A 23845-nucleotide genomic window follows, 5' to 3' on the forward strand; every position below is an offset into this window, starting at 1 on the left:
GTTGAATAAAATTTATTTAAACTTAAGGATTCAACGTGTTTTTTAACTAATATTTGTGACAGAAAAATACATACACTTTTTAAAACATATTAGATTATAAATAATTACTCTTCACAAGAATTATAAAAATTCCTGCACAATATACTTTCTCACAGAAGGCTTAATAACAAATACTACAGAAAATTATCTTAATTAAATTTGTTGGTTCTAAATATATTGATTTTAAGAAATATCTTTTAAAATACTGAGGGTGCTTCAAATCTTTCAATATTTAAAAGTACTTCTAAATATATATATATCATTTACATTTTGCTTATTTTCTAAATTTTAATTAGTTTTAACACATTCATAGCTGTTGCTGGGGTTACACAGACTATTGTGAACACAAATCTCATTGAGGTTTTGGGCAACTTGCAAAACTTACTCCTTCCATAAGCTTAAGATGCTCAATAAAAATTTTTCATGGATTTACTAAGCAGGGAGCAAACATTTCTAAAAATCAGTTTCTCATTTGTAAAGTGTTTGATCAAGTTTCTTCAAATTGTTATTATTTGAATTTTTACTATTATGCCTATCACTTAAGGTTATATATTATTAGGACTATGGTTTCTAAGTACTGCTTGATACTATACCATCAGGACTCCCAAGTGGTTGAGAATAACTTGAAAAATTTCTCCCTATAACAGTCACATGAGTGCAGTACTAGTACATTTTTAGATAAAATAAAATAATGAAGATATAATTAGAATGCTTAAGACATTAAAATGACTTATTCATTCAAATTCTCATAAAATATATCTATTTTTACCTAAAAACATTTTTTAAGGTCTATAAACCATGCATTTCACATGCACAAATTTAGGAACATAGTGATTTTTCCCACCCTATCTTCCCTCCTGCTTGCACTCCCATTCTCCTTCCTCTTCCCTCTCCTATTCCCATTCTTATTTTTTACGAAGATCTATCTTCAGTTAACCTTATAGTCATAAAATTAACCTCACACTAAGTAAAGAGTTCAAGAAATAGTATGAAAAAAAAAAGAAAAACTGTTCCTCAACAGTCAAGAAAAGGCTGTTAAAATCCACAGAATTAAAATCGACACTTTCAGATGCAACGATTTGGAACACAAAATATCTTGACACTGAAATTTTGTTATTACCTGCATAGTATAAAACTAATTTCACCAGGACCCATATTCAAAAATATACATATACAAAACTTTGACATACTGTTTCTAAGTATTAACATTAAATAAAATAATTACAGAAGATAGTCTATAAGTCTATGGAAAAATAAACATTGACTAAAAAGCAAAAAAGAAAAGGGAAGGAAATGAAAGCTTTGTAAAAGAAATACTTTTAATTATGTCAGGTATACGACTTCCCATTTTATCATAAACAATTAGTCCACATGTTATAAGAATATATCTCCCAGGGTTGGGGCCACCTAGAGTTGCAGGCTTCCATTCAATCTTGTCAAATTCCAAAATCAGAAATGGTTTCAGTCAACACAGGTATACTCTTTTCTTGCATTGGATATAACTGAGCTAAGAGACAACCTTACCTCTTACTCTGAGCCTCTTTGAGGTGTTATATAACATTGGATTTCCATCTCATAATTCATTTATTTATTCCTTAGCACTCACTTAGTATATTTCTTTCTATCAATGCCTAAGTTTTTATCTTTGGAAGCAATATTACAACTGATTACTGTGCTGTTCTAGACTGCAGGCAACAAGACTAGTCTAGCAAGTACCTGCCCTCTAATCCATTCCCATTTGGAGCAAGCAAGATTACACAGTTGCAAAACTAGTGGTTATTAGCAGTAATTATTGTACCACATTGCATATCACAGCTTGCATTCATTGTTGACCCCGACTTTTTTTTTTTTTCAGATAAAATGAAACTCAACCCACCCACATCAGACCTTTTAAAATTCTACTCCAAAGCTTAAAACTATAGTTATGACTTCTCATTTACCAATCATCCCTGCTCCAGCACTTGTTGTATCACTGGTCCTGTATTCATGTGTCAGGTAAGGCGGGAAACAACTGATGTATGTGATCAGTGTTGTGGCTCGGTGGGTTAAATTGCTGCTTCCAACTCCAGCATCCAATATTGTAGCTCCATATTTGAGTCCTGGCTGCCCCACTTCCAATTAAGGTACCTGCTAATGTGCCTGGGAAGTTAGTGGAAGATGGCCCAAGTGTTTGTGCTCCTGGCTCCTTGATTTAGCCTGGCCTAGCCCTGGCTGCTATGGCCATTTGGGGAGTGAATCAATATAAGGAAGGTAAATCAATCTCTCCTTCTCCCACACCCTTTTTCTCTCCCTCTCCCTCTCCTTTCTCTTTTGCCCTCTCTCTTTAATAAATAAATAAGTACATAAATTGATTAATAAACATTTTAAATATTTGAGGTGATATGAGAAATAAAATTATACTCATTATGACAGTATACACTTCTCTTGGTAAGAACTGCATCGTCATACTACCAGCATCCTTCCCTCTCCCTCTTCCCTAGATCTACCAAAGAAACAGCACTAGTAGGAATATTCCTTTGGGTCCACTTGTGTTGAGTGTGAGCACTTAATCACAAAAACATGCAAACCAGTTTTTCATGCCTATATTGTCCCCTATTCTAGAAAATCAATCTCTTAGTTGTCACTTTTTTAAAAAATATTTATTTATTTATTTGAAAAGTAGAGTTACAAAATGAAAAGGAGAGAGAGAGAGAGAGAGGTCTTTCATTGTTGGTTCACTCTTTAGATGGCTGCAATGTCTAGGGCAAGCCAGGCCAAAGCCAGGAGCCAGGAGCTTCTTCTAGGACTCTTTGGGGCATCTTCCACTGTTTTTTCTGAGACCATTAGCAAGGAGCTGGATCAGAAGCTCAGCAGCCAGAACACAAACAGGCACCCATATGGGATGCTGTCCCTACATGCTACACCACAACGCAGGCCCCTGTAAATAAGCTTTTGTTGGATCAATGTAGAGCTTTTCCTTTACATCTAGTTTATGGCTGCTTTTTTGTTAAAGGCAGGACCATAGTCATTATGGTAGAAACATGGCCTGCCAAATTTAAAATATTTACTATTTGGCCCTCAACAGAAAATCTTGGCTGATCTTCCATATATATCATTGTTATGGATAATCTATTGTTACTGACAAGATGGTTTAGAACCTTGGATACTTTTGTTTCAAATGTGTATTTGTAGAAAATCATATCTTAGTAGGAGTGTTTGTTTTTTTCAAAGTATCATATTGCTAACAATGTGGACAAAAGGTCCACTTCTCAATGTTTTCTGACATTTCAAATCTTCGAAAATAAAGTCAGTTTTTAAAGTACCAGTTCAATGAATATTTGGTTTAATTAATTTTATATATCTGAATTACCACAAGGGAATTCAAATTCTACAACTGTTTTTTGTATTGGTTCTTAAATGGGCCAAGTTCATTTTATAGATAGTCTATGCTTTGTCATTTCTTGTATTTATGTGTTCTGCTTATTAATATGAAGTATCATTTTCTTACAAACATATTAGGACACATTTTGAAGCATATGTAACTACCTGTTTTCTTCAAACCTATGTGTACCGATTTTCACTTTGTTCATAAACAAGTCTAGTACCTGCTAACACTAACCGATAGAATAAATAAAGGGGAGAGTGATCCAACATGGGAAGTGAGATACTCAGCAGACTCATAGAATGGCAGATGTCCTAAAGATGTCCTCAGAATCAGCCCTAAAGGCATTCGGATCTGGCTGAAAAGCCCATGAGAGTATTTCAGGCATGGAAAGCCAAGGCACTCTGGCAAAAGATCTCTGTGAGTGAGATCCCAGTGGAAAGAACAGGTCTTCAAAGAGGGAGGTGCCTTTCTCTGAAGGGAGGAGAGAACCTCCACTTTGACTATGACCTTGTCTAAACAAGATAAGAGTCGGAGAACTCAAGGGGCTTCCATAGCCTTGGAAACTCATGACTGGAGCATAGGGAGACTACTGATGCCATAGACAGGAGTGTCAATTGGTAAAGTCAACAACAGGAGTCACTGTGCACTTACTCCTCATGTAGGATCTCTGTCCTTAATGTGCTGTACACTGATGCTTAATGCTATAACGAGTACTCAAACAATATATTTCACTTTGTGTTTCTATGGGGGTGCAAACTGTTGAAATCTTTACTTAATGCATGCTAAACTGATCTTCTGTAAAAAAAAAAAAAAAAAAAAAAAAAAAAAAAGAAAGAAAGAAAGAAATTATCAATTCCCAACTTGACTCTCACTGGGATTAAACATGACAATAGGTCTGATCTGATTTCATCATCATTTAAAAAAAAATCATCTATTATTTTTCACTTTATGTTTCTGTGTGGGAGCAAACTGTTGAAATCCTTACTTAATGTATACTAAGCTGATCTTCTGTATATTAAGATAATCGAAAATGAATCTTGATGTGAAGGGAAGGGGAGAGGGAGTGGGAAAGGGGAGGGTTGTGGGTGGGAGGGACGGTATGGGGGGGAAGCCATTGTAATCCATAAATCGTACTTTGGAAATTTATATTCATTATATAAAAAAAGAAAACAAAAAATAATATGATTAGAATACATATATGAATTTATAGATCCTTCTTGATAACTTTAATTTTTTTATTTTCAAAATTAGCAATGTTTAGCTGCTGGCAAAACACAATCTATTTTCATTTTAAGAACATCCATTTCTGCTCTTCTACAGAGATATCTTTATAAAGAGTAAAATTTTTGATAATGTAAATATTAGCACATGAGAGTCACTCAAGTAGTTGTTATTCAATTTAAACCTACCTTCTGCATAATTGCAGCATAATGTAGCTTTCATTCAGTTGCTTAATATTCTTGATTTAATGTAATCTCAAGGTAATCACTAACCTAAGAGCAACCTCTACTGGCAAACAGAGGCTGAGCTGCAAATATTTTTACTGCAGTTTTACAACATCGTTTGACCATGACAGATTAACAAGGATATTTTGGTGAAGGTTTTAACACTTGATTGTGTACAGCAGTATAACAAATTGTGTATTTGAATATAAAATGAAGTTCACTATATTTATTCAAAGCTATGAAAAAAATCAGAAATTCTAGATTAAACTCTTTATTCTCAATTCTCAGCTTTATGGTCTGAGGATCATGTAGAAAGAACAGCTAAATGGAGATATAACTCAGATTTCACAAGATTCTTCAGAGTATTCAATGAGACAATTACATAGTAAAAACTCTGCGTTAAAATTCAAAGTGCAATGCAGACAAGTTAATTCTAAATTTTAAAGATCATCCTAGTATAAAAAATCAATAAATGTTCCTGCCTAGCTAAATATAATTTGAAAATAGATGTATTATGATAAGGAAAAGATAATGCTTCTCTTTTGGAAACAAAATAAATACCATGTGACAAACACATAACTAATATAAGTGAATGTAGAGATGATCAAAGTTTTTTCCTCTAAGACTAGAAAGAAGCCAGGATGACTATTTTCACCATTTTCTATTTGGCATAGAACTGTAAACCCTGTATAGAGCGATTAAGCCACAGTAAGAAAAAATAACCAAGTAGTAAAGAAGGAAGGCAAACTGTCTCTGTTTTATAAATGACACCATGATATATACAAAAAATACTATAGACTCCAACAGAAAGATAAACCTATTAGGACTGAAAAGCAAATTCATTAAAGTTGCAGGATGAAAACCAATGTAAAATATCAAAGTGTTAATGCCAACAGTAAATAATATTGAAAATAAATCAGGAATTTAATCTTATTTGCAATAATAAAAAAGGAAATAAGATATCTAAAAATAAGCTTAACAAAGAGGGTCAATGAAAAGTATAAAACATTGATGAGTGAAATTGAAAAGATGACAGAAGTAAATGGAAACACACCTAGTGTTCCTGGATTGGAAGAACTAATATTCTCAAAATATCCATGCTACTTAAAGTGATATACACATTTAATGCAGTTCCTTTCAAAACATCAATGACAGGGACAGCACCATGGCTCACTTGGCTAATCCTCCGCTTGCGGCGCTGGCATCCCATATGGGTGCCGGGCTCTAGTCCTGGTTGCTCCTCTTCCAGTCCAGCTCTCTGCTGTGGCCTGGGAGGGCAGTGGAGGATGGCCCAATTGCTTGGGCCCCCACACCCGCATGGTAGACCAGGAGGAGGCACCTAGCTCCTGGCTTCGAATCAGCGTGGCGCCGGCTATAGTGGCCATTTGGTGAGTGAACCGATGGAAGGAAGACCTTTCTCTCTGTCTCTCTCACTGTCTATAACTCTACTGGTCAAATAAATTAAAAAACAAAAACAAACAAAAAACATCACTGGCATACTTCACTAAAATGGATAAGAACAGCCCTAAAATTTGTACAGAATACAAAAGTTACAGAGTGGCCAAAATAATCTCAAGTAAAAAGAATAAATCTGACTTCAAAATATAATACAAGTTATGGTAACCAAAACAGCATGGCACTTGCATAAAAATACCCACAAACACCAATGGAATAGATAAGATGGACACCAAGAAATAAGCCTCTCCACTACCAGTCAATTAATTTTTGACAAAGAACACACATACAGGATGGACAAGGACAGTTGTTTTTGAAATGCTGAGAAAACTGGATATCCAAAAGCAGAAGAGTAAGACAAGGCATCTATTACAACAGTAAATAAAAATCAAAATGAAATGGATTAAAGAATTAAAGTTAAAATGCCAAATCATAAAGTGACCGGAAGAAAATAGAGAAATGGTGTCTGACATTGTTGAAGATTTTTTTTTTTTTGCACAATGAAACAACAACAACAAAAAAAACCACTGTCAACAAAAGAAAAAATAATGATAACTGGAATTATATCAAATCAAAAAGCTTCTACAGCAAAGGAAACAATCTATAAAATGGGAAGAAATACTTGCAATCTACTCATCAGAAGCAAGAATAACATCTAGATATGTAAGAAACCTGAGTAACAAGGGCAACATTTGGCACAGACATTAAGTTACAACCTGACTGCTTGTATCCCATTTCTGAGTCCTGGCTGCACTGCTCCTGATCCAACACCCTGCTAATCTGCCTGGGAAAGTAGTGGGAAATGACCCAAGTACTTTGGCCCCTTCTTCCCACATGAGAGATCAGGATGGCGTTCCTGACTCCTGGCTTCAGCCAGGCCCAGCTCTAACTGTTGCAAGCATTTGCGGTGTGAACCAGTAGACAGAAGTCTCTCTCTTTTTCTCTGTCTCTCTCAAAAAAATGAAAATTTATTTAGAAAGTCCTCAACAACAAAAATCAAATGATCTGAATGAAAAAGGGGAAATGATCTGAAGTGACATTTCTCAAAAGAAGGCACACAAATGGCCACAAAGCATATGGAGAAAATGTATAATCTGTAGTCCAGGATCCTGGAGATACCGACATTTTCACTGAGGTTCTTGAAATTCAAACTGCTTCTTACATTTTTTTCTTCTATTTTCACTGTGTTGACGCTTGCACTGAAGGTGTAAAAGCGATAGTAAAGAAAACTGCATGGGGTATACACGAACTCTTTGCAATAATACCTCATCATTTTGTTTGGTAAATTTAAAACTACTGTGAAATAAAATATTAAAAAAAAAAAACAGCTAATAACTGGGCAGAGATCAAGGCAGTGGCACACAACTCTCTTGTCAGTCACTGCATTCATCACCACACTCTCATAGTTAAAAAATGAAAGGAAAAACAACAAATTAACGTAAGGGTGTCCAGGAAACAGGAAAACAATATTAAATCACAGTCCTTAAGAATGTCGTTTTTATTCTTCCTTATAATAAAATGGAAACTTTACATAAGCACCTCTGCTGCAAACTGAAGTATGATGATCATCTTGAGAAAATGTAGTTATCAATTTATGTGAGTTCAGTGCTGACTGAACTATTTCTATTTTACATAGAAAAGGATGATTAATAAGCTACAACCATTCAGATGTGCACTTGGCAGAAATTTCCTCAGAAATGAACAAAGTAAGCTTATTCTTCAAGAAAAACAGCTGGCATTGTTCGTTACCAATAATAATGTTCAAGATTTCAAGCCAAAATAAGAAACAGAGAATTTTCATCTGTCCCTCTGAGTTCATATTCTTTCAATGTAGTTTTTTGATATTAATTATAGCAATGAAATGTGTCAACACTTGGAAGATTGTTCAATATTCAGTTAACCAAGATTTTTCAAATGACCATGCCTGATTATATAAAATTTTGTATCAGTGAAACATCCATCCAAATACATGATACATAAATAGATTAATGCAACAGACTTCAAAATGTTCATCAATATAGTTTCAGATTCCACACCACAATTAGCTAGGAAACTACAATTTGTCAGTGTTTGTTATAGCATCACCAATGATAATCTACAACTGCATGAAAAGCTTTTGAGAACATTCATCCCTTCTCCAACTTTATACCTGTGGGAGAACAGATTTTATTCACATGTTCCTTCAAAAATTATCAACAGCTCCCATGCACTCAGTGAGCTCTGTTTTATTAAGCCAAATTCTAAAGATAATTACAAAAGCGTGAAATAATTCTGCTTTTATAACTAAATATTTTCATCTGGTAAACTGTTTTATTAAAAACTATATCATTTATGTAACATTGTAATCAATTTGTTAAAGTAATTTAATAGGCAAATATTTTTTAAATTGTTAATTATATTCCACATACACAAAAATCCTTTTTTAAAAGCTCTATTTAATTATTTGAAAGAATGAGAGAGAAAGAGAGAGGGATAAAGAGAGAGATCTACCTTCCATCTTCATTCTAATGGTTCACCCCCTGAATACCCACAAAAGCACAGGCAGGCTGAAGTCAGGAGCCTGGAACTCCATTTATGTCTCTTACATGGGTGGTAGTGTCCCAAGTGCTTGAACTATCACTGGCTATGTCATAGAGTGCACTGTACAGGAAATTGGATCGGAACCAAAGATGGGGCTTGAACCATGGCAGTTAGATACAAGATTTGGGCATACCAAGTGGCAACTAAATCATTGTGCCACACTTGGGCCCCTATAAAAACTCTTTAGGGTGCAGAGTAGTAACTTTTGAGTTTGTAAAGGAGCCCTAAGACCCAACACTTGAGAATTATTGCTGAATACATACTAGATAGTAGTCTGAACTCACTGTAAACACTATTTCGTTTAATCCTTAAAACAACCCTATGAGTGCATGATACTTTCATGATTTATAAATGCAACAAAGACACAATAATGTGTCAGAGATCACATAGCTAAAATACAAAGAAGCCAGAATCTGATTGCCAGGTTACATGATCTTTACTATTTATTGCCTACATGATTGGTAATAAAGTTTTTCAGAAAAGTTACAAAACAGAAGACTTGAATTTGTCTCTTAACTCTACTGTGCTTGTGATTCAATAGCTTCAAAAACAAACAAATAATAATTATTTTCATGGTTCTTGAAACAAACTAGTTAAAGAACATGCATAAAACTTTTGTACACTATAAAGCACCAGTTATCATTACTGAATTTTGTGTTATGCCTCAAATGAAGGTGTTTCTTCCCATAAGCCCTCTAAACTCTCATATACCTTTCTGTGCTCATTCAAAGACATATGGCACTGTTTAGTTCAGTTACTTCTATGTCGCTTTTGTTTTTACGTGTGTCTCCTATGTCTTACCTACATTGCTGGCTCCATGTGGCAGGGGGCCTCTTCTGTCTAAGAGCATCCCCAGATCCTTACTGCAGACCCAGACCCCAGCAACGTCTCTCATTAAATCAATGTGATTATGGCTGTTGCATAAGTTTAGGATCAGTCTGCTTCAAGTCTTCTGGGTCTGACTTGGCTTTTAAGGAATAGAGCCAATAATGATTCCCTTACTTAGTGAAATAAAAGCCAGAGGTGAGGCTGGCGCCGTGGCTCACTAGGCTAATCCTCCACCTGCAGCGCCGGCACACCGGGTTCTAGTCCCGGTCGGGGCACCGGATTCTGTCCTGGTTGCCCCTCTTCCAGGCCAGCTCTCTGCTGTGGCCCAGGAAGGCAGTGGAGGATGGCCCAAGTCCTTGGGCCCTGCACCCGCATGGGAGACCAGGAGAGGCACCTGGCTCCTGGCTTTGGCTCAGCGTGGTGTGCCGGCCGGAGAGCTCTGGCTGCAGTGGCCATTGGAGGGTGAACCAACGGTAAAGGAAGACCTTTCTTTCTCACTGTCCACTCTGCCTGTCTCAAAAAAAAAAAAAAAAAAAAAAGCCAGAGGTGAAAGATTTCAGGAAGGTGTCCATCAACCCAGACACATTAAGGGATACAATATGAAGCCAGAGTTAAAAGGAAAGAGTATTTACGAGTTAGGCTTATACTGGTACTTCACAACAGCACACCTGTGCGCAGGCTTTCCTATTTTGACTCTCAGGCCCCTGTGCAGACAGTAAACTTTTTCTGTATTCCCAGTGAGGTGTACAAACCTTTATGATAGTATCTGCACTTGTTCTTTAAGGCATCACAAAAGCTATACTCAATCTATGGATACCACGTAGAAGGTACTAAAGGGCCGAACAGTACACTTTTAATGAAACAGTCTCCCCAATTGACTTCCAACATTAGTATCCATCAAGCCACAGATGCCTCTTCTCCGTGAAGGGAGAGACATTTTCCATCCTAGTAGCCTATGTTTCTTTTCTGCTGATAGGATGCTTTGTAGTATCTGCTGACACCACCAGCTTCCTTTTCCTGCCGCAGTGTTTATAGCAGGTTATTTTTAAACATTCTCAAATCAAGGTGCACTCACATATTCATCTTTCTCCAGGATTCCTGCCTTTTTCTCTCTTTTCTTGCAACCCACTGGACTTAGTAGTCAAGATGTGTTGTCTCTCTAGACGTCCTGGTAAGACCGGTTTATCCCTCAAGCATTCAGTACACATCTGATATCAGGGTTTATATTCAAGAATACCATACACTTGTTACACTGTGACATGTCTGGGTGCATTGTACTTTCAATTTCCAGGTCATACTTACGACTAAGTTACTTGCTGATAAGCATAGGTTACTTCTGATAAAGTTTACAATGTGTCCAATGTATTAAGAACAACTTCACATTTTTATAAGTCATAATTTATAAATAATATCAAACCCCTTTCATTGGAACATTTAATTGTTCATCTTCAGTTCACTGATGCATCAGAGTGTCATTTTTGATAAGATATTGGCTCACTTACTGTATCAAAATAAAATTATTGTGAAGTAATTTAATGACATAGCACTTCTCTTTTATGAGCTCTGAAAATATCTCATTAACAGTTTCACAAATTACCACAATAACTTATGCTGACATGCTCATTTATTCTCATTTATGAATAAATCTGGTTGACAAGCCTAATGAAATATTACAGGGAATTCCCATCCTCTGATATGGATCAGGCATCATTATAGAGTCTCAAAACGGGGATCCTTTAAGCACAAACACTTCACTATCGAAGGGGAATATCAAGTCCCATCAGATTTACACTAAAATGTTCTTGTCAGCTGACACTTGTCCATGGTACAATGTGGAACTGTTCTTACTTCCCACTCACCAAGAATCACAGTGATCCTACCATCTGCTGAATGCTTCATGAGAGAAAACAACCCCATACTGTTGAATTTTTATGTCTTAAGAATATTATTTTATGATTTTTGCTTGTTAATTATGAAAAGCCACCACAATAATGATTTTTCAGAAGAGAAAAAAATGAACTGTGCAAAACAGTTTTGGAGTTGATCCAAATGCACTTTATTGAAAATAGTAGTGATGACCTAATATTTATATTGCTATGAAGTGACTCATAGAAAAAAGTTATACTTCAGTTTTAGTGGTTTTTAAAAATCATTTTCATTATTCCAGAAAGCAAAGGTGCACTTGCAAAATATAATTTTTTGAGCATGTATCTTTCATCTAATTCAGTATCTAGAGGGAAGTAATTAATTATTAAAGTAATTTAAGTAATTAGGTATAGTTCCTGCCCTTTAACAGTTTATGGTCTAATATATGTTGAATACATTCCCACAGATTTATGCTCACAAACCACCCTATTTGTTTCCACATCTTTAATCTTCGAAAAGGATCTTTTTTTATCTGTTTTTACAAATATATAATTAAGGGTTTGAGTCCCGGTTGCTCCACTTCCGATCCTGGCTCATCTTCTATGTCCTTGGAGTATGATAAGGAGTTTTCCTAAAAGAAATATCTAATAATAACCCAAACCTTCTGCTAATGCAGCTGCATTCCATTGAGGAAGATATGCCTTCACAAAGCCTGCTTAGGCAGAAGCTTCTTCCCATAGTGGGAAGAATGTTCAGGAAGGTAGGGAAAGACTTGAGGAAAGAGTGGATATAGAAGTGCTGCTGTAACCCTTCTGCAAAGGCCCCTGAGCCTTCACATGCATCTAAGAGGCTCTAGAATGCACATAGAGTTAAACAGGTTAAAACAAAATATGCGATTTCCAAGAAGTCGAGTATGTGAGAAAGCAAAACAGAAAGCCTTTGGGCTGGCATTGTGGCATAGCAGGTAAAGCTATTGCCTTCGACCCTGGCATCTCATATGAGCACCAGTTAGAGTCCCAGCTGCTCTGCTTCCTTTCAGGCTCTCTGCTGATGTGTCTGATGTGCCTGGGAAACCAGCTGAGGATGGCCCAAGTGCTTGGACCCTGTACCCGTGTAGGAGAACTGGAAGATGCTCCTGTCTCCAGGCATTTACCTGGCCAAGTCCCAAATGTTGCCATCACTTGGAGGGTGAACCAGTGAATGGAGGACCTCTCTCTCTCTCTCTCTCTCTCTAACTCTGCTCTTTCAAATAAATAAAATAAATCTTACCAAAAAATGAGGTAATAGTGAAGATGCTATTAAAAAAAAAAAAGCAAATCTATTCAAATAGAGAATACATCAAAAGCCAGAATGCTCTAACATGTTTTCGAATTTTTGATGACTAATAAATTGTAGGCACTGACATATAAATGATCAACTGGTTTTTATGGAATAATGTGTGCATATACATGTGTTCATATATATATGTATATACATACATATATTCATATTCTTTGGTCTTTTCTAACATGGAAGAAGACAATAAAAGACAAGCAAAAAAAAAGTAAATTCTTGGTGCTGGAGCTGTGGCATAGTGTGTTAAGCCTCTGCCTGTGGTGCCGGCATCCCACATGGGTGTCGGTTCGTGTCCTGGCTACTCCTCTTCTGACCCAGCTCTCTACTATGGACTAGGAAAGTAGTAGAAGATGGCCGAAGTGCTTAGGCCCTTGCACCCATGTGGGAGACCCAGAAGTAGCTCTTGGTTCCTGGCTTTGGATTGGCTCAGCTCCAGCTGTTGTGGCCATCTAGGGAGTGAACCAGCAGATGGAAGACCCTTCTCCATGTATTTCCCTTTGTCTGTAACTCTACCTTGCAAATAAATAAATAAATACAATCTTAAAAAATGAAGTAAATCCTCTGTATGTTCAATAATATCAATAAAACAAGTATACATACATATCACTTGCAATTTTGACAATTTCATATTTTACCTAACTTTTAATTTTTCAAAATATCTTTTTAAAAATTATTGAGGACAGAAAGACAAACACAGGCAGAGATAAAGAACTTCCATCATTCACTCACCAAATACCCACATTGGCCCCTGGATGGATGAATCTGATTCCAGGACTTCTACATGGTGGCAAAGACTCAATTACTTAAAACATCAACACTGCCACCTCCTGCCTGCATTAACAAATAACTAGGGGCTGAAACCAGGAATCAATCCCAGGCCCTCAAATATGGCCCAGCATTTTATCTGGTAAATGCCACCTGTCAAGTTCTATCTTAAAAAGTCACTGTAACTAGTGAATGAAAATGAAATCAAGGTAGATTTTCTTCATAGCATTTAGGATAACTAAACCAGATCAGGATATAAAAGAAAAAAATAGCATGTTGAATCATGTACATTAACTTGGGGAGAAAGAGTCTGTATTACTGTGTTTCATACCTGTGAGGAATGTTAGCCTTTTTACAGGATGAATATAAAGTGGTCCTTTCTCTCTCTGTTAAAATGCAGTGCTGTTTTGTTCCGCTGAAACAACTTTTTGCAATAATGGCTTTCTCGGTGAAAATGAAGAATATTTCATCTAATTGAAACCTAGAATGCTATAGATAGGCCGAAAGTAATTACCTGTGATGCAAACTAGCCAGGTTCCTGGGAATAACATCCATATCTTTATGAAAAAATGCTATGAAATTATTCAAGACCATGAGCATCAGGACACCATTTACATCTTACCTGTACCTCTCAGAGTTCTACAGGATGCATATATAGGAGTAGAGTAAATAAGAACAGCAAGGTAATCCTACTATTATATTCAGCCAAGGCGAGCTCCTACTGTCTAGTTTCACATCCCAGAACTTGAGGTTGAAGTGAGCTCAAGATTGAAGAAAAGAAATAACTGAAGGATTAGAAAATGGAAATTCTAATGAATGTTTAAAGGACTTATGTTACTTGGCTAGAGAAGAACTGGTTAAAGGGTCTTTATTAACAGTCTTCAATGAAGGGTTATGTCACAGATGATGATGACCACGGATTTTCCATTTTCATTGAAAACATAACAGAGAATGATGAATTTTAATAGAAAAACAGGGGAAGGAAGAAAGACGCTTTTGATAATGGAAAAGACTGTTCAACACTAAATGGGTTCTCAGGGGACTTCAGAACATTGCAATTGTGGAAATCTTTTAAAAATAGAATTTCAAATACATGAGGTTTGGAGGTCAAGCGAAGGACAAGATGACCTTTAAAGAAGATTTCCATGAGTGCAATTCAGTGACTGTATTACAAAGGAGTACAGGGCATCCATTATTCACTGTAAAGGGTTGTGTAGATAGGAGAATCAAAAATAAGAACAAAATGCACACAAATGTGATATCTCTTCTTGGAATCATATACCCAACTTAACTTCTTAAAAACGTTATTTATATGAGGGTGACAACAGTAGTTAATTTTTCCTTCCTATTTCATATACAAGTAAGTGTACATACATATACATGTATACATATATTTATTCTTCAGGAAAAGAAAATAACTGCTTCCAACATTGATATTTTTTTCCTCTCAAGACAAGGTTCTTCCTGATACATATGAGTTATGAATCTCCCATAATATAATGCAAAAAATAAACAGGAAAAATGCTTTCATAGTTGCTAAATTAACCCTTTGGTGGCAATAAGGAACAGCTTTTGACTGAGAATACAGAGTAAGGCTTCTCAGTATTAACATGTATTGAAATCACCAAGAATTTTGTTTTGGTTTTTTTTTTTTTAAGATTTTATTTATTTATTTGAGAGGCAGAGTTACAGACAGTGAGAGGGAGAGACAGAGAGAAAGGTTTTCCTTCTGTTGGTTCATTCCCCAAATGGCCAGAACAGCTGGCGCTGCTCTAATCTGAAGCCAGGAGCCAGGAGCTTCCTCCAGGTCTCCCTCACGGGTGCAGGGGCCCAAGGACTTGGGCCATCTTCCACTGCCTTCCCAGGCCATAGCAGAGAGCTGGATTGGAAGAGGAGCAGCCGGGACTAGAACCGGTGCCCATATGGGATGTTGGCGCCGCAGGCAGAGGATTAACCTACTGAACCACAGCACAAGCCCCAGAAATCACCAAGAATTTGTTAAAAATGCATATCTGGCTCAAGCCTTAGATTCTGATTCAGTTTGTCTGGAGTACAGCCGGGAATCTACACCTTCAACAATATCTTTAGTAGATTATAGTGCAGAAACAGAGGTCCAGAAACTGGATCTGGATCATAGATGCTATATATTGGTGTGTGTGTGCGTGTGTGTGTGTGTGCTTATTTAAATCATTTCATTTTTGGATATCAGAAAAACCATATGTAAACAAAATAATATTTGAATATCACTTAAAGCACTTGCAATCAGATACTCTAGGATAGAAAAGCTTGCACTTTATAGAAACATAATCATATTCCATAGTAAAGTGCTGGGATGTACCAAGGCATATCCAACTAGAGGCAACTTTGTTTTTAAAGCATTGGTCGTCTGGAATTCTACCTAAAATGCTTCTGCACTCTCAAGGAAACAGTCAACAGTGTGAAGATATAACCTCTGGAATAGAATAAGATAATTAAAATCCACACATCTGATAAGGTATTGACCATGATCTCAATGTGTGTACCCTACCTCCTTCCAAATTATATGTTGAAAATTATTCCTCAATGCCTTGGTGTGAAGACATGGGGATTGTCAGAGTGGAGTAGGCCATGAGGGATAAATGGCATTAGAGTCCTTATAAAAGTGGCTGGAAGGAACTTGAAAACCCTTTGTCTCCAACATGTGAGGCCAAACTAGGAAGCACCATCCATGACACTGAATCTGCCAGTGCCTTATTATATACATTCCAACCTCCAGAACTGGAAGCAATAAATTGTTTACAAACTTCCCACTTGGAAGTATTTTTTTGTGCCAGCCTAAAGTGCCAAAGGTAGGTTAAATATACAACATGTATAAGGAATTCAAATAACTCAGTAGTAAAACACCAAATAATATAACTAAAAAATAAGCAAAGGGCCTGAATAGACATTTTTAAGAAGATGATATAAATGACCAAGAAGCATGTGAAAAAAGTATTCAATATCACTAACATTAGGGAAGTCTAAATCAAACCATCTCACATCTGCCAGGATGACTTTTATTACAAGAGAAAGGATAACAAGTGTTAGGAATAGTTTAAAAGGAGCTGTTGTGCACTGTTGGTGGGAATGTAAATTGGCACAGTCATTAAACAAAACAATATTGAGGTTTCTCGGAAAATTAGAAAACTATCTACCATGTGATCCAACATCTCTACTTCTGGGTATATCTCCAAAGGGAATGAAATCAGCATGTTGAAGACATAGCCCATGTCCATCGCAGCATTATTCACAAAAGCAAAGGCAGAGAAATAACCTAAGTTCCTGTTGATGACACAAGGATGGATACATTACACACTCATACACACAATATGGAATGTTAGACTCAGCCATAAAAGAGAAGGGAATCCTGCTGGCAGAACCCTGACGACATTATGCTAGATAAAGTAAGCCAGATAAGAAAGACAAAAACTCCATGATCTAACTGATATGTGGAATCTAAAGAAGTCAAACTCTTCAGAACAGTGAGAATAGTGTTAGCCAGGGACTGTGGGATGGGAGAAATGAAGAGATACTGTTCAAAGTGCACACAAGTTTAGTTATATATAAGCTCGGAGGATCTAATGAAGAGCATGATGCCTACAGGCAATAATTTCTTATCGTATTACTGAATTTTTTGGAAATATGAAAGTATTCTTAACACACACAAAACATGTAACTATGACAATGAGGTGATGAATATGTTAATTAGTTTGATCATGGTATATGTTTCACAAGGTACACAAGTATAACAGATATCATTTTAAATGCATATAATTTTTCCCTTATATCTTAAATAAGCCAGAGGGGAAAATGATTAATATTCACACCACACTGATAGATATCATTATATAATTATTACATTTTTATCTGTGAATGTAGGACTGGTAGATAATTCTAAAATGAGTATACTTGCCAACAAGTATTAATATTGATACTCATATATTAACTGCGCACTTTAACAGTTCCAAACAAACTTGTCAGTGTTAAATGAGATAATAAATGTAGAAATATGTAATACGGGCCTCATATATTGAAGGAGTTCACTGGGTTGTTCTTCTGCATTTAATATTAACTCTTGACAGATTATGACAAAGAGGCTTTTTTTGCCCTTTGAAATGTTGTAGAGAACAATTTAGTGACTTGCCTTCTCATCATAATCTCCTCTCCCCATCATGTCTCTAATGTCAAGAGAGATTGTCTACATGTGTGTGCATGTACACACTATATGTAATATATATATATACATTACGGTTTTACTGTAAATATTATAAAACTGATTAATTAAATGCCTATTTGATTTGATCTATCTGTAATGTCACTCGCTAATTTCCTATTTTGAGTCTTAGTTTTCTCAGTTGAGAACCTGGACTCTATGATCTGAAAATTGTATTGCTATCTTTAAATTTCCATTATTTGGGATGGGTGTTTGTCTTAGCACCTAAAATTCCCACATCCCATAAGGAAGTGTCTATGTTCAATACCCATTTGCAGCTCCCGACTGCAGGGGAGGCAATGGCAACGGCTTCATTAATTGGAATTCTGCCATGCGTGTGTGGAAGACCTGGCTTGGGTTCCTAGCTTCCAGCCACTGTGGATTTTGGGGGAATGAACTACGGGACAAAATGCTGTCTCTGTCTCTCTCCCTCTAAAATTAAAAGTTTAAAATTTCATGATTCTATACAGTTTTTATACTCTTGATTTTTGTGTTTTTCTCCCAAGCTGCAATCAAGTGATCACTCACACCGACCTTTTTGACCAATTTCCTCATTTTGAACCACATATTAAAAGACAGTATGAAAAAGTGGCAAAGGTCATGGCTATTGAAAGAATTTCTCCCTGGATTTGAAAATTGATGCTGATACATTATTAACTGTGTGATTTTAGGGAAGATATTAAACATTTTCAAAGTTATTTTTCTCATATTAGATGAGAAAGATAGATGCTGGAAAAATCAAATACTATAGATTTTATCATGATGCCTGACATTTAGTAAGCACTCACTAAGTGAAAGATGTTCATCATTCTTATCTTGAAAGGGTCATTATCACCTCTCCTAAAACTCCTCTTTTTCTAATTGTTTTCATACAAGAATCAAAAACACACCATGAAAAATTTCTGTAAAATTAGAATGTTGTCAATTCATTAATCAGGATCTTATTTGTACATGTTAATGAAGATTGCCTGATTAAACAGAAGTCTCTGTACTGTTTAGAGATATCATGTTTATATTTTACAAACATTTGATTTTTATCCATAAAAAAACTAGATTTTAGAAAAGCATTCATGTTCTGTTAAAATCTGATTATATCTCAAAATAATTTCACATAAGAAATAACACCACTGTGATAGCCTGATCCTTATGGTTCTAAGAGATTTGATTATTTACACTTAGTAATAAAATCTTTATTGTATAAATTTTGGTAAAATTCAACAGGGAAACAATATAAGGCAATGCCATTTTGAATTTTCTTCTCAGAGTCATCAAGTAATATTTTTTTAATCTGAAGTTTGTATTTACACAAGAATAAGATGTTCCTCTAAGTATGTAAAGATTTGGGATTGCTTTCCCATTAAAAAATTTAAAAATACTTCAGATTTGTATTGAAAGTTCCATAATTTCTAATGGTTATTTGGCAAAGGTAAGAAATACTTTAGTATCATTCTCATTAGAAAAAAATACATTTTCTAATTTTATATTTTCTGGTTGCTAGAAAGTTTTTGTGTAAGCACACATGATTTACTTGTTTTCATAGGATTATTATACATTGATATTAAAATCCAGAGCGTAGGACTTAGGCAAGAGGGAGCACAAGAATAGAGGCAGAAAATCTGAGACAGTTGACTGAACTGAACTTGTTTTTTAGAGGATGTTGCAGGAAAGTTTATCTTGAAATACTGTATGTCAAGGGGGCCAGCCCACTAGTCAATCAAGGAACACCGAGAGAAATTAATCTGAGTCAGAGTTTTAAACATATGGAGGATGAAGTATTTTCCTTAAGCAGGAGGGATCCTCTGCTACATCCTGGAATCTCCCTGAATATTTGCTGTTAAAGCCCTAGAAAACGGCTTCTCAAGGAGGTGGTTCTTCAAGGAACTATAGCTTCCCACCATCTCTTATTCTTGTCAGAGGTAAATACAGCTTCTGTCTGAGACACTCCCGCTTGAGGCTGAGTGCTTTTCAGCACCCCAAGAATGGATCCTTTGTGTCTGCTAACAAGAGTACTAAACCTATTTTGAGCACAAATTAATCACTGAATGTTTAGAAAGCAATTCAAGATGCTCTATTGCTCTGAGTTATCATTAAAAATCAGTTTTTATTATAACCATGGAATTCTAATTAATATACTCCTAGAGAGCACTGTTTCTACGTCTATTTTCTCATATTTACTGAAGTCTCTTTATTTTCATCAGTATTCTAAATTCATCTATGCCCATCATCCCTGGAAACATTCTATTTCCTTTAACAATTGTACCAGGTTCTCTTCAAAGTCTCCTTTAATTTCTACCATAAGCTCATTAAAGTCTTTCACTTTAACCAAATTAAGAGAAAAGTGAAAAAAAAGTATCAGTTTTCTGTCTTTCACTGCATGCAGTGTTTCTTGCAGTGACAAAATCCATCAAGACGTGAAATATGTCCATTATTTCCTCCTATTACCAACTCATGCAGTAGCTTTTTAGTGCATGGAATCTGGTAGTCTTTCCAGAATCTTCTTTCCCAAAAGCTTTTATTCTTCTTATCACTGATTTACTCTTTCAAACCCGTTGCTTTTGTTTTCTCCTTAATAATCTACAATAATGTCCTATTGACCACTGCAATCAGGCACAATGTGCTGCATCTGGTTTTCAATACTCTCCATCACCTGACTGAACCTGTTCTATCCAAGATAGAATGAACAGTAATTCCCTAATATGAACATATAATTACATTTAAGCCAGTATTCTCACTATCATCTCTTAGCATATTTCCTTCTTATATTGTCTGCTCCTTAATATTCTTTATTCCTGACAATTTCTTTACAAATTCATATTTACATGTCCATGCTGCCCTGCCTAATACATCATCATCTTCAGGGGTATCATTCTTTACAGTTGCATTTTACTCTCCTTAAGTAATTCATCATTCATTATTTTCTGCTCAAATTAATTTAGAGCAATAAATACCAAAGTAAATATTTGTTATACTGAAGGGGGAATATTATGCGTTTTACCCCTTCTTTCACTTTTCTTTCAATCTACAAGAACACTGGATATCATGTTGAGGGAGAGATGGCTTAGCTAGTTCCACTGCCTGTACACACTAGAGGCACTGATCTATACAGGAAAAAATTTCAAGGTCACACCCTAGGTTTTTTTTTTTTCTTTTAGGTAAAATGCTACATTAGTATATAAATGGCTGCATTAGTGTATATATCAAATAATATATTTTGTGAAATATATTTGTTTTACTTAAAAAATTTTACTGTTTGGATCAAAGTTCAATTATAGTTGAAAATATTGCTATATAATTATAAATATTCAATGTATAAAATAATTTACTCACATACACACCTGTTGGTATTTTTCTGTTTCAATATCTATATATCCAGTATACAGAAGCAGAAATAATATACGAAATTAGAATTTTCAACAATAAATCTTAAAAATTGTATATTTTGGCCAAAGATCAGCAAATAGGGTAACCCTCTGTCCCCAACCTGTAACAATTCATACTAAGAGGAAATTTGAAGAAAGATTACCTTTAAATTCCTTCTCTGCAGAATACAGTCATAACACTGAGGAGGAACACAAGAGGGGAGCCTCAACTTACCCTTCTTGGCTCTCCCAGCTCAGGTTCCGGAAATGTCATGATAAGCATCTATCAGTCAGTGAGTTAGAAGACGTAAAATATACACCCCCAAATACGAAAGCCTTATACTGCAAGACAGTGTAAGTGGTATAAGAGTATTGATGGTTCCTAGGTGAGCAATTTCCTGCTAAAAAGTGTGTTAAGCATAAAGGGAAGCAAATTTCTTTGCTTATTATAATAAATTACTCACACAATTTAAACATACTCATCTCTTTAAAAATATATATATGTTCTGTCTATATTTTGGGCCAATGCTTTGGAAACATATACTACAAATGTCTCAAGTCTAAGTTTCATTTTCTTAAAACAGATTTTGGCATCCTTCTTACATTTTCTCGTAAGGTAATATAGATTTGAATTAGCATTTCCAACTCTAATAATATGAATACATTATATTGACAGTGCTGTTAAAAATAAAGACGTCAAAATGGTATTCTCTTTATAACTACTCATAAAGATAATGCATAGCATTTTCTAATATTTGAGGAATATTATTTGAATTCAGTGACATATGCCTTTACAAGGACAGCAGAACTTTATTATGGCTTTATTCTATTTTATACATTTGATCTAACACATTATTTTAGTGGATTACAATTCTTTTTGTATTCAAATAAAGAACATAATGTTGCACTTGCTGGAACTCAATCTATTTCTTCCCAGGTTAAAAAAAATTTAGGAATGGTGGAAAACATTCTATTTTTTATCAATCTAGAATTGTCAAATATAAAATAAGGCCCCTAACTTGTCCATACAGAGGATGTCTGCCTCTGGAAAGCTCTGGTTCAGGAATAAAGAAGGACATTCCTGTTCTTGAAAAAGCCCTCCTCTCTCATTTACAAATAATTTAAAAAATAGAAGATAATTAATATGGGAAAAATGGTCTTTCATCAGACTAAAGTAATGTCTCAGACTCAGCTTTTTTTTAGACTATCCACTTATGGTCTGGAATTGGGTAACCTAGACTAGTGTCTCTCTATATACTTGTACAATTGGAAAATAGGAGAGGTAATCTGACAAGACAAAAACAGAATACTCATAATAAAAAAGCTTTGCCTTCTGTTCATGCACAAAGAAGGGAAGACTGCATTTAAATTATTAGTCTTTTTGTAGTAAGTTATCCTTTTTTTCTCCATTCAAAATCTTTTATTCACAAGCTTCTGTTCGCCCATTGTTTTTCCTTTTTGACAATTTGGGATTTCTTCATTCTTTTGTTCAGAAGGAAAACAATAAAAATAAAAACAAACTTAGTATTCCTGTTATATTCATCCCTTGAAAATAAATGAGCATCACCTTACTCTACGCCTCCTAATGAACTCATCAATTTAGCTTATATTTCTATTGGAAATTACAACATGTCAGCTATGAAAAATGCCCTTGATTTGTAAAACAAATTGTTTACATTGCAAATGCACTTAGGAAGGGAAGCAATTCCACAACTTCATATTCAATAAAATGAGAAATTCTAACATGTATTGTTAGCCTGGAAGCAAATTGCAAACAATTTTGTAGAAGCCTTATGTTCGAATACAGTAATAGTAAAGTTCCAAACCTTACCTTCAGGTCAACTTCAATGTAGTATTTAATAAATGAGTATACTAAGGACTACAACAACTTGGATAAGCTCAATGCATTTTCTTTCCAGGATCTCAAAGTACTTCTTCTAAATTATCTCATTTATTCTCATGACATATTTCTGTAAGGGAAAAGAAATAGGTAATGTTAGTCTACACTTTACCAAACAACTTTGAGAAGATCCTATGAAAATCTGGCACTGAAACCTGTAGGCTTGTAGCCAACTGGCTGTGTGCCTGGTAGGCCAACAAAAGCAGGGCTTTCTAATAGACATCTTAGTGCTGACAGAAGAGATGACTTTATAAGGAGGATAGAGAGGGTGACTGTCCAACACAGTAGGTTTAATGGATGCCTGTAATGCTTATATTTCATATAATATATATTAGCATATATTTTTGATTTATAGTTTATTTATATATTAAAATTAACATATGAGCATTTATAAAATATAAAAATATTTACATTATTACTATTAATATATTAACTAAAACAACCATGGTATATTAGGAAATGATAATATTGTTAACACTGTATTAATATTATAAATGCTAATATGTGAAACCACCACCAATCAAAGCACAAAGTATGGTAAAATATGAAATTTCATCATTAATTTCAGTTGAGGCAACAATATCCTGTAGTTATTGCCCCTGAGTTAGTACAGGAGGTAGTTCAGGCATTGCCCTACCACGAATTGTTTCACCAGTACTTTTTTTTTTATTTGACAGG

General features: G+C 35.2%; 1 long non-coding RNA gene across 1 annotated transcript in view; it reads right to left on the reverse strand.

Moving 5' to 3' along the window:
* The window catches only part of LOC127482892 (uncharacterized), a 261324-nt gene that overhangs the window by 131219 nt on the left and 106260 nt on the right, over positions 1 to 23845 (reverse strand). Inside the window, exon 2 of the long non-coding RNA XR_011388069.1 lies at positions 23099 to 23237. This is a non-coding gene — a long non-coding RNA (uncharacterized lncRNA). The remainder of the gene's footprint in view (positions 1 to 23098; positions 23238 to 23845) is intronic.

Source organism: Oryctolagus cuniculus, chromosome 4 (assembly GCF_964237555.1).
Source record: "Oryctolagus cuniculus chromosome 4, mOryCun1.1, whole genome shotgun sequence".
In the NCBI taxonomy this organism is placed as follows: Eukaryota; Metazoa; Chordata; class Mammalia; order Lagomorpha; family Leporidae; genus Oryctolagus; species Oryctolagus cuniculus.